The following is an 18,710-nucleotide window of genomic DNA, read 5'->3' as shown; positions in this document are numbered from 1 at the left end:
ACCACAGGCCAGCCCAAATAAAATTCCCACTGGCTCCTTTATGGAAGAGCTCTGGATTGGAAGATGAAAGTCTCATGGATCACATTCAGCTAACAGCTCTGGCCTCTGGCAAGTCATTTAATACTTGCCAAGCCTGAGTATCCTCGTCTGTAAAAGGGAGAGTTTAATTCTAAATCTCTAGGGCGTGAATTCTGCCTTGCTAAGCACCTCGGGCCATAAGAAGGAGGGCTGGCGGGCCCAGTCAAAGGAAAGTTTAAACAAGCTCCCAGAGAACATGGAAGCCACCTGAGGACAAACTATATGCATGCTTCGGAGGTTTCACTTTCCATAATAAACGTAAATTAAGTCACAGGTCATTGTGACACACTGAAGTAATTCCTCTGCCTAAGACCGCCTCCAGACCAAAGGCAGTCGGCTTCTCTGGATTTCCGTGAGTTTGTGTAAGAAAATAGACTGGGTGTCTTCTAAAGTGTTGAAGGCTGCAGAAGCATCCCTGTGGCAGATAGACAATCCCCCAGAGAGGTTCCGCTGGAATTCTCTGTTTTCTGCAGAAAACAAGAGTGCGTGAGGCAGCCAGTGTTCTAGAAGAAGGAAAAGCCCAGAAGCTCCAGACCCCTGTGCCATGTTGGTTCATGATGGGGAAACTCCATCTCTAGACTCCTAGCTGCTCATCTATAAAATCAGAGAGGAGAAGGAAAATGTTTGTGGCTCTCTGAGGCCATGGGTGAAAGACAGAGAAAGGACTTGACCTTGTGGAGGGGGGACCTGACTTCTTAGCTCCTCTGAATCTTAACCAAGAGAGCGGGGGTAAGTGCCATAGCTTCTCCAAGCATGTAGTACTAATATATATATATATATATATATATATATATATATATATATATATCAAGGCCTTCTCACTCTAGCCTTTGAAGATACTCTAATACCACCTTAAACATGCAAAGCACTTTGCAGTTTAAAAAGTGCTTCCTGGGCTTCCCTGGTGGCTCATTGGTTGAGAGTCCGCCTGCCAATGCAGGGGACGCGGGTTCGTGCCCCGGTCCGGGAAGATCCCACATGCCACGGAGCGGCTGGGCCCGTGAGCCATGGCCGCTGAGCCTGCGTGTCCAGAGCCTGTGCTCCGCAACGGGAGAGGCCACAACAGTGAGAGGCCCACGTACCACAAAAAAGAAAAGTGCTTCCTTGTGCCATCAATTAATAGGTGATCAACATATGTCCTTAGAGAGTACACTGTCACATCTAATACCTTTCACCTTGGTCTGCTGATTCCAGATCCAAGACTCTTTCCATGGCAAACAAATAAAACTTTTCTTCTTCCTCTGTAGGAAGTCCAGTGACCTGCACGGCATGAGAACTGCACTGAACTGTTCGGGCCAGGGCGTTGAACTTTGCAGTCCATGTTTGCTTTCAGACTACTTGGCGAATTAGCCCTTCCAAAGTTCTCCTTAAAATCTGTTTCATTTGATGCCTAGCACCCTCACAGCTCAGCTCCCACTTCCTTCTTTTAAGCTAAGTGCTTCCAACCATTAAAATAAAAAGAAGGGAGGGAGGGAGAGAGGGAAGGAGGAAGGGAAGAAGAGACAGTTATTAGCATTTTTAAATCCTCCATTTGCACCTTGATGTTCTGTTTTCCTATTTCTTTAATGCGATGTGAGGATAAACTGACTCTCTCCCTTGAGCCAGTCAGAGAAATCCACCTGCCCCCAAAGTTCCCACAGCCCCTTTCTCAGTCTCCTCGTAAGTGTCAGGAGGCTGTGCAGGTGGGGTCCCTGGCAGAGAGGACCAGCAACGGGCTGAAACCCTTCCCGGTCTGCATCCCAATTCCTGAGTCAGGCCCAGCCTGCCTCATCTCTCTGCTGTGGCTGGAATGCGCAGCCCCTGCAGTATTTATTCCTTCTCCACTTTTCGATGAGCCTTCTGATAAGGGCCACTCTCCCTCAGGCAGCTGCGATCCTACACCCTGGCGCACCGACAGCTGTGCGTGTCAGTGCCCGGGCCTTGCACAACGCCAGCCGCCCCTGCCCTTCCCCAGCCTGCACGGACAGCCACGTCCAGCTCTTCCAGGCCAGGAACTCAGCGACTGGACACTGCTGGTGTTTGCTCAAAAGTTCAGTATTTGAGATTCATGGCTAAATTCAGTAATAACACCACAATTTCACCAGAAAGCATTATAGTGGTTACTGAGTTATATTAGGAGTTTATTTAAGATAACATCTTATTTGCACAATATAGTTCAAATACATGGTTAGAGCAGCCAGTGCGATTGTTAAACTCCTATGTATATTAGCATAATCCGGAAGTGTGTGCCACCTTTAAACATATGAACAGCTAAAACCGAAAGCATAAATATATGTCTTTTAAGGTGGTGCCACAGTTAGAATAAGAGGGTTTAGGTTTATATGTAAACAGGAATTTAGTTGTCTCTTTAGCACAGTATAGTAGGATGTAAAAATCTCTCCAAGACAGCTTTCTTAAAGAAGCCAAATCCCAGACCACTGTGTTTCATTAATAATAGTTTCTGTTTATCAAATACCTTCTGTATGCCAGGTACAGTGCTGAGTGCTTTACGTAAACATCTCGTTTCGTTTACACCTCCCTGCACTATGATAATAAATATTATCATCCCCATTGGAAAGACAATAAAATCGAAGCTCTCAGAAGTGAAATGACTTGTCTGAGGCCACACAGCTAGAACGAGAATTCAGGTCTAACTCCAGCGCGTCTGGGCACTCCCCATGTTACCCACCACCAGATGTGGCGTGTCCAGCCAGGTTCCAGAAAACCCCCAAAACATCAGAATGGGCCTCGGGGTCTCCGTCAGTCCCCTCGGAGTGCTCTAAGGGATCCTGGGTTTCAGGACCCTCACTCAGCTACAGAGCATGGAAGGAAAGCAAACCCAGAGCCTAGCCAGCGAGGGCAGCCTTCTGCATTGACCCTCTGCCCCATCTCCTGAGACCCAGGCAGCCACTGGGGATCCTCCGATGACGTAATGGGCCTCGGGGCACATGGGAAATTCCACAGAGTCCCCAGATCTCTCACCCTGCTATCGCCTTGCAACCATCCCGCTCTGAAGCCTGCACGGTGACTCTCACCTGGAGGACAACCGTCACCGCTCTGTGTCCCTTATCAGCGCCCTAGCAGATGACTTTCTGTGCTGGATTTTTTTTTCTTAACAGAGAAATGTGATTTTCCTCACTTCCCACATGGGGCACCAAGCTGCACCGAGAGGCCCAAGTCAGCTGTCCCGGCCCTTCTTACCAGCACACCAGCCTCCCAGCCCAGATGCTGTGCGTCAACAGCCTTCAGACCATTGCATCTGGACTTTCCGAGCCATTCAAAAATACAGGCATCCCCTCAGTATCTTTGGCGGATTGGTTCCGGAATTCTTGTGTGCTCGAGTCCCCTGTACAATGGTGTAGTACTTGCATATAACCTATGCACATCCTCCCATATACTTTTTAAAAATGTATTTTATTGAAGTATAGTTGATTTACAATGTCCTATTAATTTCTGCTGTACAGCAAAGTGATTCTTATTTAAATCATCCCTAGATCACTTATAACCCTAATACAATGCAAACGCTTTGGCAAATTCAAGCCATGGCAAATTCAAGTTTTGCTTGTTGAAACTTTCTGGAATTTATTTTTTCAGTTCGAGATTGGTTGAATCCATGGATGCAGAACCCAAGAATACGGAGGCCGACTGTAGTCCAAATTGCTAATTCCTCAAGGTCGAGGCTCACCTATGATTCTTTCCAACAGTAACTTCCATGTTCCCCAGCCCCAGACTTACGAGAAATGCTAACCAGTAGCTCCACTGACTAATCTGAGTTCAACTCTGACCCCTGGTAAGAAAGCTGTATGCCTGGAAATTAACCAAGACACCGATCATGCAATAAATAACTAATCGTGTATTATATTTCACATATAATATAAATTCATGTAATATGACACATTGAGTTATATTGCAAGAGGAGGAAAAAACCTGCTAAAGTTTCTTCAAACTATTTTCTTTAAGCACACAGAACATTCCACGACAACGTTAATCCCGCTCTGTCTCTGCACGGGCTCCCCACGTGGGCCTCATGTTGGCTGTTGGAGTTCTCCACCCCTCACGCCAAGGCTGGTACATCTTCTGCTGTCTTCTGGCCTTGGCCTGAGCCCCTGGTGACCACACGGGAGACAGGAGACCTCATGGGCTCTGAGGCGACAGAAGTAGCTGCTACAGAATCAGCAGACCCTACTGTCTGCTGACCTCCACTCAGAAATGTTGACGGCAGATAGCAAAGGGAGAGGAGAGCTCTGTTCTCCAGGGGTCCCCGGAGAATCCCACTCAGGAGAGACTATTGTCAGCAAAGGGGCAATGTTCTTGGAGCCATAAGTGGCCACAGCAAAATCATGTCTCTCCATGGCGTCAGATCAGGTCGGGGTCAGGAAGGTTTCACGCACGTGTGGGCCTTGATAACTTGAAGGGGCACTGAGATCTCTGTTCAAATCCCAGCTCCACCCTCTCTCGGCTGTAAGACCTGGGGCGAGGGTCTGGCCCCATGCGTAAGCTGGAGACCGTCACGGCGGTGACCCCACAGAGCTGTTGTGAGGATGAAAGGGAGCCATGCAAAGCCCCGAGCAGCGTGTCCGGCGCACAGGGGACACATCACTAAGAGGAGCTGGTGTTTCTATTAGACGCATAGATGTGTTTCTCTTGGAATGTAACCTATTGCACACAGCTTATTCTGAGGGGACACGTCTGCACAAAGCATACCTATAAAATCTCCCCCATCAGCTGTCCGAGGCTTTGTAACACCACCGCATCCCAGTGTCCTGGGACAGTCATGGACAATGGGTTCTGCACAGAAGCCGTCCCCACAGTCCCCGAGCTGAGTGAGGTGCCCCCTTGTAATCACCTGTGTCCGTCCCGACCCCGGCCAGTGTCACATTTCTCGCTGTCTCTCTGGAAGCCCTCGCAGGATAGCAAGAGGACCCTGGTAAATGTTTATCTACTGGACAGAAGTTGCCAGGTCTTCCCCTGCCTGATAATTTAAGTGCGAGTTTCAGTTTGTTTCCCCCGTTAGCCAACCAAAGGTGGAGTCTAACCCGATAGACACACCTGTGTTTAGCACATGGGTGAAATCACCCAGTCCCCATGCTGGTCGTGGACAAGTCAATCTTATAAAAATAACAAGAGGAACTTTGAACACATTGAATGCCCACGGGCACCGCACACTGGGGGTGGGTGCGGTGGAATGCACCCAGTCAGTCGGCCTGTCCTTCCCCCTGTGCGTTAGCCCCACTTCACAGATGAGCAAACTGACACTCGGCAAGTCTCATTTGCCAAAGGTCACGCAGCTGCTCAGTGTTTATCTACACTTGAGAAGAGAAAGACACTGATGTCTGTTCTAGGAATTAGGAACATTGATGCTAAGAACACTTAAAAATAGCCCTGTGCATTTTCCCATTTTTGAGACAGGTTTACTAATCAGGGACATGGCTCAAAAAAATCCAGCAAAATGACTCAGTTCCTAGCGAAATGTCACTTCTCCCCATCACTTTGGGACAACCCCAGCAAAGCCTGCGAGGAGAGACAGAGACAGAGACAGAGACAGAGAGAGAGAGGGAGAAGAAAAGGACGCCGCGGCGGGAAGACCGGAGCGATTTCCTCTCGCATCACCCTGCAGCCTCTCGGTCGGCTGGGAGTTGGGGGCTCACAAAGCGAAAACGCCTGGTGTAAAGTCAAGGGCAGGCTGGAGGGCTCATTTCCTGTCTTCTAAATATATTCTTGTTCTGATGGTATCTCATCCCCTGCGTCATGGAGGATGGCCGCCCTTTACATTGCAAATGCCTCCGGAACTCCTCAGCCTGGAGGAAGCTAGACTTTCAGAACGCCTTCAGGAACAGTGTGCTCAGGCCCTGGGCAGTCTCTGCTGTCCTCCCCACCATCCCGCCTCCTCACCTCCATCCTCCATCTCCCCCCTCTCCCCTCGCCTCTCCCACCCCCCACCCCGTCCCCAGCCAGACACTTCCAGCCTCAGGGTGGGCAGCCCCATCCAGCAGCGCTGCTCTCCGGTGAATGTTATCAGAGGAAACATTTGAGCACCAAGAGGCAAACAGAAACCATTCCACACCTGCTGTCACTCTGCCACCTCCAATGCCCCACCCTCCATCCAGGTGTCCTCAGGGAAGAAAGGGCCCATTCAGCTCTGTGGCTGGTGGTTCTTGGGCCGAGTCCCTCAAAAGTGGCAGAAAGAAAGGAAACACACAGTAGGAGGCGGCAGAGCCTCCCTGCAGCCTCAGAGGGAAGCGCAGCTGACCCACTTGGCTGACGCCTGGCTCTGCGGCCTCTGGGCAGGTTGGCCGGTCCTCGGCTTCAGTCGATCATCTGTACACTGGGGCACTGAGACCTGTGACTCCCCCTCGGGCATTATGAGGATGAAGTGACAGAGTGCCCTCAACCATGTAACACAGTGCTTGGCACTAAGGTGTGAAAGGCTGTGTTTCCACCCTGGACCTGGTACATTCCCATGATCTCCTTCAATATTGACAACTGTGCCTCCTACTTTCTCACCATCAGTATCAGTAACTATAGTTCAATTGCAGCAGATCGGAAGTCAAGGCTCAGAGAGGTGAAGCAACCTGGTCGAGGTTACAGAGCTTGGAAGTGGCAGATCTGGAATTCCACATCCAGTGGAACTGAGGCCCACCTGAGTCCTTCTGCCCCTCGGCATCTTCCTCCAGACAGTCCGTGCACCTAGGTGGTCATAGAGGCAATATTCCCAAGGGTGCGATGGGGCAAGGGGCTTAGAAATTGAGATCAGGGAGCCTGGGGCAGAAGGACGCACCACGACTGCCACTAAGCAGGCATCTCCACCCCTCGCTGCCTGCACAGGGCTAACCTGGAGGATACTGGCCAGGAGCAGAATTACAAGCACAAATTCTCCCTCCCAACCAGCCAAACTCCCCAAAGACTTAAAGGGACCTCAGTATTCAGAGACCACCAACTTTAATATAAATAATACTAAATATTGACTGATATCCTATCATGTTCCAGGGACGGTACATATGCCAGGACAACATTAAAGTTATCTAGAATCTCTCAGTCCTCACAACAACCTCTCAAGGTAGGTTCTAGTGACCACCACTATTAGCACTTTGTAGATGAAGGAACTGAGCTGGAGAGAAGAAACGTGATTAACGTCACACAGCTGGGAATCGGTGTGGCCTGGGGTCAAATCCAGCCAACGGGGCTCTGGCATCTGTACTTTTATCAGTGTGCTGTTTTCCTTTCTAGGACTGTGTTTTAATTTTTTAAAGGGCGAGCTGGGGATTAGCTCCAAAGGGCATCCAGGGGTCCCACTGTGGTGAAGAGTCACTTCCTGTTGGAGTCCTTCAGGACTGGTGCCGGAAGCCTGAGGCCGGGGGCCACCCTGCTTCCTCCTCAGGCTTCCTCTGTTGCCCAGGGCCAGCCTGTCTCAGCCACGCTGGTGGGAGGGGTGTCTGTGGTGCTTCTCCAGAACTCCAAGGGCCACCCCTGAATGTCCCCTGCACGCCCTGGACACCAGCTCCATCCTAGATCAAGCAGAAGGGAAGGGAGGGGGAGACCAGGCCACCCGTGAGGGAGAGTGAGCTTCCAGTGGTGGGGAGGGATGACTCCACGCAGCCTGGGAGTCTGGGTTCCTCTCCAGGCCTCAGGCCAGCACCCCTTCTTGTCCCTCTGGCCCACTGGGGGAGGAGAGCTGCGGAACATCACGCCCTCTGAGGCTGTGAGAAGTGAGAGCTTATTCACAGATCTGAGACAAGAGCCTCGGATGGGCAGTCACTAGCTGTTTGACCTTGGATGAGTCCCCGAGGTCGCTGGTGCTGGTTAGGAAGTGGTTAGGGTGACGCCCTAAAACCGTCCCTTCTGGAGAGCAGTCAGCACATGTGGCTTAAGAGCATCTCCACCTCAGGGTGACGTCAATGCCTCCTCAGGGTAGGACCCCTGAATCCCACAGCCCCTGTTCCCCTTGGTCTCCACGACCCTCAGGCTGGTCAGTCACCCCTCCCCACCTGTCTCGTGAATGATGGGGGACGTCACCCATCGGTACGGCGGTGGACCACCCAAGCCAGTGTGTGCAGAGCCAGCCCTCACCGCATCGCTGTGGCCACCATGAGCATCTCTTCCCAAATGTGTACTCGGTGATGTCTCGTTGGTAGCTTGGAATCGGCATGGTGAGAGCATTTACACCACAGAAATGGGCAGACGTGGGCTATTTTATTTTGTCTTTCTTTCGGTCAGTTGTTAAACATTTACCAGCATGCCACTGGAGCCCGTGGGTAGACAGACAGAGAGGACCCCACACTAAACCCTCGATTCCCCACTCTATTCTCCATTTGATACCAGGGAGCCCAGCAGGGCACTGGTGTGGACTTCCAAGGGGACGATGCCCTTGACTATCACTGGTCGAGGGCACACATCACAGGACCAAAGCACTGGGACACGTGCTCTCCCCTCAGTCCCACCCCTGTCATGTGGTGGATAAAGCATCATACCTAATGTCATAGAGTTGAGCAAGCCATAGTTTCCCATCTGCAAAAGGAGGCCACCGCTGGGTACAGCAAATGAGACAGGACCTTCCCCGACATCGCTGCTCAGGCAACAATCCACTGTTGCTTGGGTTTTACCAAGATTTCCACAAGTTTTCTTCCTCCTAATTTGCTTTGATCTTCAAGAGCTCTCAGAAACCTCCCCCACTGAAGTGCACTTGAAGTCTGGAAAACCCAGGAACAAAGGGTCGCTGTTCGCAGAAGGGCTCATAAGACTTGCGCGACTCAAGACCCAAAGCCTGAGCTAAATAATACTGCGAGAAACCACCCCAAAGCTAGATGCCACCTTCGAGCTTGTCACACACCCTCATTTCACAACTGGGGCAACTGAGGCTTGTTCAAGGCCACACTTCAAAATATCATAGAGCTGAGACCAGAAGCCTCTAGGATCACACGTGGAAATTGGGAGAAATGGTTGATTTCTATAACTTACCCACCCAAAGCGGAACATGTTTCTGACTCAGACTTTTCCCGAAGGAGCGATATTGCACGAATCCACGTTAGCCATCCAGCACCCGTTGGCATTGCCCATGAGCCAGACTCTCTGGAATGGCCCATTTGACCTCTTCTTTCATCCGATGCAAGAGTTGGAAGCATTTCCCAGGCCCCCTTGCAGCTAGGGTTCTGGATGCAAATTAGCTTGCACCAAATGACACCTTTAGAAGGTAGAAGTGAGGCAGATGCCCTCTGCCTGCAGAACTCGACTGCTGTTGCTGTGCATTGAGCCTCGGTGACGTGGGGGTTTCCAACAGCAAAATTCTATTCCATTCTATTCTCCAGCTCCTGGTGTCTTGACCTGGCTTCCTAACCCCTGGATTGCGGCTTCGGGCGGCTTTTCTTTAGTGGAAGTAAATGCTGCTGCAGCATCCCTGCTCCAGCCCCACTTGGGGGGAAGCCTCAGAGGCAGCAGCTCTCCCGGTGGCCAGCTCTGCATTCTTACAGGAATCGTTCCAGTGTTCCAGCCTAGAATCTGCTCCTTCAGCCCTTCCATCTGTTTTGTAAAGACCAAATTCCCTGTATTAAGACCCTTTCTGCTTAACATACCTAGAGCAGTTTCTGCTTCCTGCAATGAGCTCTGACGGATACATCTACCCTTAAGTTCTCGGAAACAGGCGATTTGTATACGTTGTGAGTTTCAGGAATAGCTACCTGAAAAATCTATACGTTTCTATAAGTCCTTTCTGGACTCCACCATCAGTTCCCGTAAGGTGTCAGGGAGGCACTGGAGAACTGCCCTCTGTTGGCTTTTGTATTCACGCACATCAGGATTCACGTGTTGCTGGGCTTTCTCGTGCACATGCTAGCGAATCAGATACACACGAATACAGGCCGACGCTCTACTAAAGAGAATTTTAGTAGAGCAAACTTAAAGTATATCCCACCTTAGACTAATAGAGAAGAACCTCGTGTAGATTGATTGATGGAGAGCCAGGGGACCATTTTCTTCTGCAAAGTCCTTCAGGTCTATTTTAAAGAGTCTTCCAATTTTTAAGAGTCTCCCATTCTCTGATCCTTTCCTGAGTCTGGCCATGATGTGTCTCTCCGGGGGGTCATTTCAGACCACTCGCCAGGTAGGGAAAGACTTGGGTGGCATCGACTGGGCCAACTGGCCTCTGCTCCTCTCTGGACACCCCCTTCTTCACCATGTACAGTAGGACAAATGCCTTCCTGCCCACCGTAAGCGAGGTCACCCTCAGGAAAAGCAAAATCACATGTTCCCTTGTGTTCTTCCAATCTCATCCTAGTCATCTGATTCAAGGACTGATTCCAATCCTCGTCCCATTTCTGTTTCATGTTGTGATGTCAAAGACCCATGTCCAGTTGGTGAGCAGAATTAGAAACATACATCCGTTTCTATAGCAGGGCAGGGAGGGTTTCTCCTGAGACGTCAGCTTCAACGCTGCCCTCTGGAAGAAGAGGCAGCAAGAAAGTCATGAACACTCACCAAGTAAATGTTCAAAAGATGGGGGGAGCCAGCTCTCCCAGCTCCCTGCCCCTGCCTCCCTTCTCTCCCAACTGCTGGTGCTGACCTGGGGGAGCCCCGCCCCCAACCTCAACCCCCCAAATGCCAAGCGCTAGGGTCTTCCCACACACCCATCGTCAGCTCTCACCCTTAGACTCAGCCACAGGTACCCCATAAATGGCCATGCTCCCCCACCATCAGAAGCCCCAGGGCTCTACCCAGATTCTGTCTCCTGAATCAACTCTCTCATCTGGCATATTGCATCCCCTGCATTTCACTATGCTTTAATTTGATTTTAATTAACTAAATTTTTTTAATGGAAAAAAGTCACATATACACATGGTAACAAAAAGGTCAGAGCAGGGGCTTCCTTGGTGGCGCAGTGGTTGAGAGTCCGCCTGTCGATGCAGGGGGCACAGGTTCGTGCCCCAGTCCAGGAAGATCTCACAGGCCGTGGAGCGGCTAGGCCCATGGGCCATGGCCGCTGAGCCTGCGCGTCCAGAGCCTGTGCTCCGCAACGGGAGAGGCCACAACAGTGAGAGGCCCGCATACTGCAAAGAAAAAAAGAAAAAAGGTCAGAGCAGGAAAGGTTACGCAATTTTAAAAAAAAGCAAGCTGCTCTCCCCTGTAAGATCCCACATCCTGTTCCCGAGAGGCAATTACTATCAAAAGCCCCCTGGAGACCCTTCCCATGGAGTCCTTTACATGCACTGGGCAAATGCTATTTGCTGGCTAACTGGACAGCTTTTTCAGACTCTCTTTCCTTGCTATTGTGGCTGGAAAGCCAGATACTTTCCCAGCCTTCCCTGCAGCTGGGAGTGCACAGGTGAGACTCTGTGCTGGACAATGAGATATGGGGGCAAGATGGCCCATGCTGGGAAAGGAGGAGCCAGGTGACGTCTGGGAAGCTCTCAATTTCCATATTTAAAAAAAAGACAACTGTGTCTGGCACTGACCAGTCCTCCTTCCTCATTCCTTTTACTTAGATGTGATCTTTGGAGCTGCAGCAGCCGTTTGGGGACCATGAGGAAATAAACGTAAGGATCTAAAAGGCAACACCTTTCATGAAGGTGGCGTGGGAAAGAAAGAACCTGGGTCCCTGACAACCGTGGTAAGCGCAGCTGCTCCCCCCCAGACGCGGGGTTACACGAGAAAAATAAACCTGTATTGTCCCCGCTGGCGTTAGTTCATTGATTCCTACAGGCCCACCGTATTCTTTTCAATATCCCCAGAATATCCCACTGTATAAATATATAGTACAGATAAACCCTGATGCCCTGCTAATGGACATTTTTGTTGTTTCATTTTTATCCTATTACAAACAATGCTTCCACAAACATCTTAGTAGGTGTATCTCGATGTGCATGTGGCACACATCTATGGTAATTTGTGCAGTGGATCCTGTCCATGCTGCCACTGACTCCCTTGACTGGACTTTCTGAGCCCCCCTTGCCCTCCCAGCCCATCACCAAGGGTTCACACTCAGATTCCACTTTTTCTTCATTCACCCCCCTGCCCAGGCCTGAATCCTGTGGGACATCCACGGCCTTGGCCAGAGCCCTGGCCTCCCACTAACTTGTGACCCAGTTTGGGTAAATACCTTTAGCTTTCTTCCTCTGGGACTGAAACCCAGGCTTGCCCTAAGCAGGCCTCCCTCCAGCCCAGCCCCCATCCGTCCCCAGCCCGTGCTAGAACAGACGAGCTGCGGGCACCTGGGTCTGCTCTCCTAGCCCTGTGCCCCCCAAGCCATTTCCAGAGCCCGTCCTCCCCATCTGCCCCTTTCCTGCTCTGGTAAACTGGCCCACATGGGTGCCTGAGGCCCAGCTCCCACAGGAAACACAGTGAACAGCCACACCCCACCTCCAGTCAGGCTCTGGCCCTGGTTTCAGCACCTGTAACCAGCCTCAGAAATTCACACCAGAAACCCAACCTCACACCCCAACCCAAATCCCACTTGTCGAAAGAAGCTGACAAATACCACTGCTGGATAGAAAGGGACGCACAGCGATGGGAGACCAGATACCCAAGAAGGTGCAAAATGCGTACCAGTGAACGCAAACGTGTTTCGCATTCTATCAGATCAGATTGGTTTATGATCTCCAGCCTGTGCCCAGCCAGCCGGGACATGCCAAGAGCTGAAACGCATTAGAGGGTGGCAGGGGGCAACAGGGGTGCAGCCCAGACATGCAGGTTACATTCTCAGTATAAAAGTTTGTCTTCTAGGGCAAAAAGCCACCTTCTTTGATTGGCAGATTTGCAAAGCTGATTCCAGTATGAGGCTGGGGCCGGTCTTGGGTCTGGTTGCTGGGCTCCCAGTGCCATGCTTGCTGACCCCTCTCCAGCCCTCTCCCCCCACCAGCCGGCTGCATCTGGGCCCACGCGGAACATCGAGGTGGCAGCGGGGGCTCTTCCAAAACCATCTGGTCCAGTCCTTTGATTTTACAGACAAGGAAACTGAGGACCAAAGAGGTCAAAAAGGTGACAGTCACTTAGCAACAGAGCCAGGGGCAGGAAGAGCAAAGCTGCTTGTATGAGCACCTCCCGTGTAGCAGGCACCGTCTACACTGGTCTGTAAGGCTCACAGCCCTCCTTCGAGATACTCAGTGCTGTCTCCCTCTCACAGACCCGAGACTCGGGGCTGATGGAGGTGGAAGCGCTTGTTCTAGGTCACACATCCGGTGAGAAGCAGAACCTGGGCAGGAACTCGGCCACCCGACTCTCCATCCTGGCTCCTTCTACCACCCTGTGATGCCGCTCCTGGGACAAGAGTGAAAACTGTGGGTCGGAGAGGAAGAGAGAGTGTGTTAAGGAAAGAAATGAGTGGTTATGTTTAAACAATGAAAGTGCAAATAAAGAGCCTAAAACAAGCCAGCAGGTGTCCGTAAAGCCGTGCTTTTCTTCTTAAGTAAGGAAGTATCTGAAAACCAAAAGGATGGGGCATTTCAGAGGAAGGCAGAAGCCACCCTGAAAGAGCTCCCACTGCCCAAAGTTGGATGGATGTGAGTAACAAAATAAGTAACGTAGTATTGCGTTATAACCGAAAGTTTAAATAGCACAGAGTCCACACCAAGATAAACAAATAACTGAAAAAATAAATAACGGGGAGAAGAGGCCATTCGCCCTGACAGAAGAATTCCACAGACTTTATGTAGATACCACCCCCTCCAACAGGTGGAGGGGGACCACCCTCCCTCACTGGTGTGAGCTCTGCTCTGCGACTTGCCTCTGAAGACGACAGTATTGGAATGGGGGTGACTTTACCATGGAGAACCTTGGCGGACACTGCCTCAGTCAACCAGGTGATCAAGGCCGGCATCGGCAGCGATGAGTCATATGACAAGGTGAATACAGCACTTCGCCTCTGTGGTCTTCCTTCCAAAACCCATACCCCCCAGTCTCAGCATGAGAAGAACAGCTGCCAAGCCCAGAGTGTGGGGTCTACAAAATACCTGCCCTCAAAACCATCGAGGTCATACACAAGGAGAGTCTGAGAAACCGGCCCAGGCCAGAGGAGGCTGCAGAGATGTAACAGTTAAATGTAAGGAGGGATCCTGGAGGGGACCCTGGGACAGAAAAAGGACTTGGGAAAAACTGGTAAAACCCCAGTAACTCATGGAGTCTAGTTAATCGTGATGGGCAGACACCAGTGCCTTAGTTGAGACAAATGACTACATCTCTGCCAGCTGCTAGCAAGAGGGGGACAGGTGAGTGGGTGCGGGAATTCTCTGTGCATCCTTGCAATTTCTCTGTAAATGCACAGTTATTCTAAGTGAAAGGTTTATAGTAAACAAACATGCAGAGTTGTCTGGTGACCCTACCAGAGAAGTTGTGCTGAACTCACCATGCATGAGACAGATTTGGGGATTCTAACATGCTGGACCATTTCGGGTCAAGTAAACCAGAGTCCCTGGGCCTGAGGCCTGAACCTCGGACATTCACGAGGTCCTGGTGAGTGTCCCATGCAGATGGGGGGTGAAACCACTCGCCAGGGTAAGACGTGAATTAAGTCCGAAGGGCTTCCATGGAAGCAGATGGAATTCTGAACAAATTCTGGAGTTCTCATAGAACAAAAAACGCATTTCCTCCCTGGCCCACAAGGCCTCTAAAGGTCTCATTGTTGGACCTCTGGCAGCTCCCACCCCTGCCCCCCATCACTCCGAGTGAGTCCTGTTGTAATCAGGTGGTTGAGGGTTCAAATTTCCTCTCGGTGTGAAAATGCAAAGTGACCTGGGCCAGCTAGGAAAAGAGCAGGTATCCTCTTTCGTCCAGCTGGGGTCACTGTCCCCCCAGGGGCCCCCAGTCGGCCCTTCCTTCCACACTGAGGTCTCAGACCTGACTTGGCTAAGCTCCCAGAGGTCACCCCAGGGGCACTAACGCGACAGCAGGCCCCGGGAAGACCCGGGCTGGCCGGGCGAAGAGGGGAAGCATTTCCGACGTGCAGGCTGGCCCCGAGCCAGCGGGTCCCCAGACGCCACGCAACACACACCTGAGCGGGGTAAGAGAATAGGTGTGTGTAAACAGTATTTGAAAAAGAAACTAGCTGGACAAATACAGCACTTGTTAACACAGGTGTTTATAGGTGGAATTATTTTTCCAGGGCTACTATCTCCCAGCGTCCTTTGTAAGTCCCAGCTCACACCTGCAGGGACTTTCCTATTAAGTGAAGCCACAAAGAGGAAATGGATAATCCATATCAACTTTACAAAGCAGGAGGTCAGTGATCGGCTTCAGGCCTGGGTCGTTTTCCTCCAGTTTCTCCCTTGCTGTAGTTGCCTTCCTTTTTTAACCTGCTCTAACAGGATTCGGCCTGTTCAGGGCCTCCTGCTTGGCTTAGCAGCTGCTGGTGGCCACCCGAGGGCAGTGGCTTTCCCGGCCCGTGGGCGCTGGTTGCTTCCTGAGCAGTATTATCTTAATCTACTCTCTCTCCCCGGGGGAAGTCTCACTACTTAATATTTTATGGACAGGAAAACCAAAGAACTTGTCCAAAATCACAGAGCTAATAAGTGGAGGACGCCAGGGTGGACATCCAACCTGGCCCAAATCCAGAGCTGCTGGGGATGGCGACCCCTAGGGACCAGTGCTTTCTGGAGAAGCACAGATTCGTGGAGCTTATCGTTCTGTTCCCCCTCATAGAAGAAGGCAGTGCTGTCAGGTGGTAACGAGTTACGAAGTATTAAAAGTTATGGAAAAGAAACTTAGTACCACCCAACGGCACACTTAAAAATGGTGAAGATGGCACATTTCATGTTACGTGTATTTTGCCACAATTTAAACGTGATGGAAGAGAAACTTAAAACTGAGAACGTCCTATTCTGTACAAAAACTTAACACAAAGTAGGTGAGTTTTGTTTTCAGTTAGTCTGTCTGGTTTTGGTAACACCCGGTTTTTGCCTTCTGAGAGAACTCTGTCCTCTGGAAAGAACTTCCCTTACATGAGCCTTTTATTCATGCAAATGTGAGGTGAGAAATTCCCCATTATTGGGGGGAAGCCCTCAAACGTGAAATACCCCTAATGCAGATTCTTCAGAGTGAGGCGTGAAGGGCTCCGTTCAGGTCTCAAAGGCAGGGACGGGGTGAGGAGGGAAGTAAGCGTAGGACCCTCGGCTTGACACGAGGATGCCGGGTAGAAGTAGACTGGCCAGCACGGGACGGGAGAATTAGCAGCTACAGCGCTGACCCTCCCCTGGCCCTGTCATCAGCCTCCAAGAAGCCAGTTGAACGTGGCAGCTTGGGGGACACAGGGAGGGCTCTGTCACTCTTGGAGAGGGGCAGGATCAAAGGAGCGGGCCAGCAGACGCTGTGACCAGCTGGCCAGGGGCCACTGGTGGGAAAGCCAATGTGGCAGCCTGGCTGGAGGTGCCCGGGGCTCAGTAGAATGGGATGGCAAGGCCTGGGAAAGGCTGCGTCTCCTTCAAGCCCCCTGTCTGGGGGCTCAGACGGTGCCAGTGTGACACTCAGGACAAATGACCCCAAAGCAAGTGGGGAACTGGGGTCCTTTGCCATTAGTATTGATGTCACTGCATCTACAAACCAGGGGAAACTTTATTATTTGGTTTCAGCAGCAAAACCCTTTGGGCTACCTTAAGGAATGAGGAGATTTCTTGAAACTTTACAAACCATCATTCTGTTCCGACCTCGCTCTTCAACCTCCGCTCCCAGACCGGCTCCATTTCACAGATGGAGAAACAGAGGGTCAGAGAAACAGCGGCATTCACAGGTCCTTGAAGGCTGTCTGCGGTTAAGCCCAGCTGTCCTGGTCCCTACTGTGGCTCTTTCATCCTCTGTGACACTCTCTCCCGGGAAAAGGAGGGTCCCTGAGAGCAAAGTGGGGGAGCCTGGCCCTGCCTCCAAAGCCCTCCTGGCTCCCCCCTGGACCACCTCCAGCCCTGCCTCTCCTCTGTGTGCAGATGGTTCCAAGGAGGGCCAGCACACAGGCTTGAGCACCCACTGCAGGCCAGCAGCTGGTCTGCCCTGCCACTTGCCAAGGGGACAGAGAGAAAAAGAACACCAACTGAGAATTTCAAAGTTCACCACCGAGAAGCTGAAAGGTTTCCCATTTGAATCTGTGACAAGTCCCTAAAAGATAGGATGATGCCTAGCTAGACATTATTTTATGTCATTCTAATTAAGATGACCCCATATGACAATTACAGACGCGCTCCTCCAGTACTTAGAAACACGTAGCATGCTGGAGCTCACTCTCCACCTGCCACGCTGGAAGATCCAGGCTTCACACTGGCCCCTTCCCTTCAGTGGCCTCTGAAGGAAACCAGAGTCGAAGGCGTCCAGCAGGCACCTCCATCAACGAGTCGACGTTTAGCAAACCCCATGTGCCAAGAAGGGGGGTCATTTAAAACATGGATTTTCATGAAGAACCTAGGGGTAAGACAGGAATAAAGACACAGCCCTACTAGAGAATGGACTTGAGGATATGGGGAGGGGGAAGGGTGAGCTGTGACAAAGCGAGAGAGAGGCATGGACATATATACACTACCAAACGTAAGGTAGATAGCTAGTGGGAAGCAGCCGCATAGCACAGGGAGATCAGCTTGGTGTTTTGTGACCGCCTGGAGAGGTGGGATAGGGAGGGTGGGAGGGAGGGAGACACAAGAGGGAAGAGATATGGGAACATATGTATATGTATAACTGATTCACTTTGTTATAAAGCAGAAACTAACATACCATTGTAAAGCAATTATACCCCAATAAAGATGTTAAAAAAAAATGGATTTTCATCATCGCCTTGCACTATTCTTCTTACTCTCTGTCAGTTTTGGGGCTGCCACCAATGTGCAAAATGCACACACACACACACGCACACACACACCCATAGAGATAGTTTGCTGACGTGAACTTCCAGTGTCCAGTTTTAAAACTAGACCCACACACACATCAGGCCACATCTTCTGACCCTTTCCTCCACCTCCAGGGCTGACCTATTGCCTGGAGCACCCTGGGTTCCCTGTGGATGTTTGCTCAACCAGGACCACCTGGAGTGCACCAGCATCTTCTTGGGTATGTCATGTATGAAACATCTCTGACTCTGGTTCTAAGGGAGCATCTCTCTCCTGAGCTGCCTGGCTGGGCAGAGCTCCCCTTCCCTTCCAGCCTGAAACTCCACCTGGGATGGCAGCTCGAGCACCGGGCACAGCTCAGAGGCACAGCCCGGAACAAAGGGGCCCCCGCTCCCCGGGCAACGACAATCTCTCCCATGTTTCAGGGTCGCCAGGCAGCTCACTACGATTTACCCACTTTTTCATCTCTCCTGGCACTGACTTCTCACCCCATGATGTGGTGACATCAGTGCCCGTGAATAATCATCAAATAAAGGGAGATAATTAATATTTAGCTTTGCCAGAAGGAAGCACTTGGGAGGAACCTGTCCTTTCATCAGAGGAGCTGACACTTGTCAGCTGGAGAGCAGGACTAATTAGATGCATCAGCTGCGTGGCTCCAAAGTGACTTCCACGGGGCGACCAAATGCCACGTGGCACAGACAGAGGCAGCCGGCACACAGGTGGGCCTTCCATTCTGCACGCCAGTCCTGGGCCCTGCAGGGCTGTGATCAAGTTCAGGGCCAGGTATAGCCCAGGGTGTGCTGCTAGTTCTTTCCCCTTCCTCAGAGTCAGCCAGGAGGTCAGCCTGAGCATGGCCACAGGGCAGTGGGA

The sequence above is a fragment of the Delphinapterus leucas genome, chromosome 13, assembly GCF_059928025.1.
Source record: "Delphinapterus leucas isolate spDelLeu-1000000601 "Yukka" chromosome 13, BTC_Dleu_Yukka2, whole genome shotgun sequence".
In the NCBI taxonomy this organism is placed as follows: Eukaryota; Metazoa; Chordata; class Mammalia; order Artiodactyla; family Monodontidae; genus Delphinapterus; species Delphinapterus leucas.
This window is presented reverse-complemented; position numbering follows the sequence as displayed.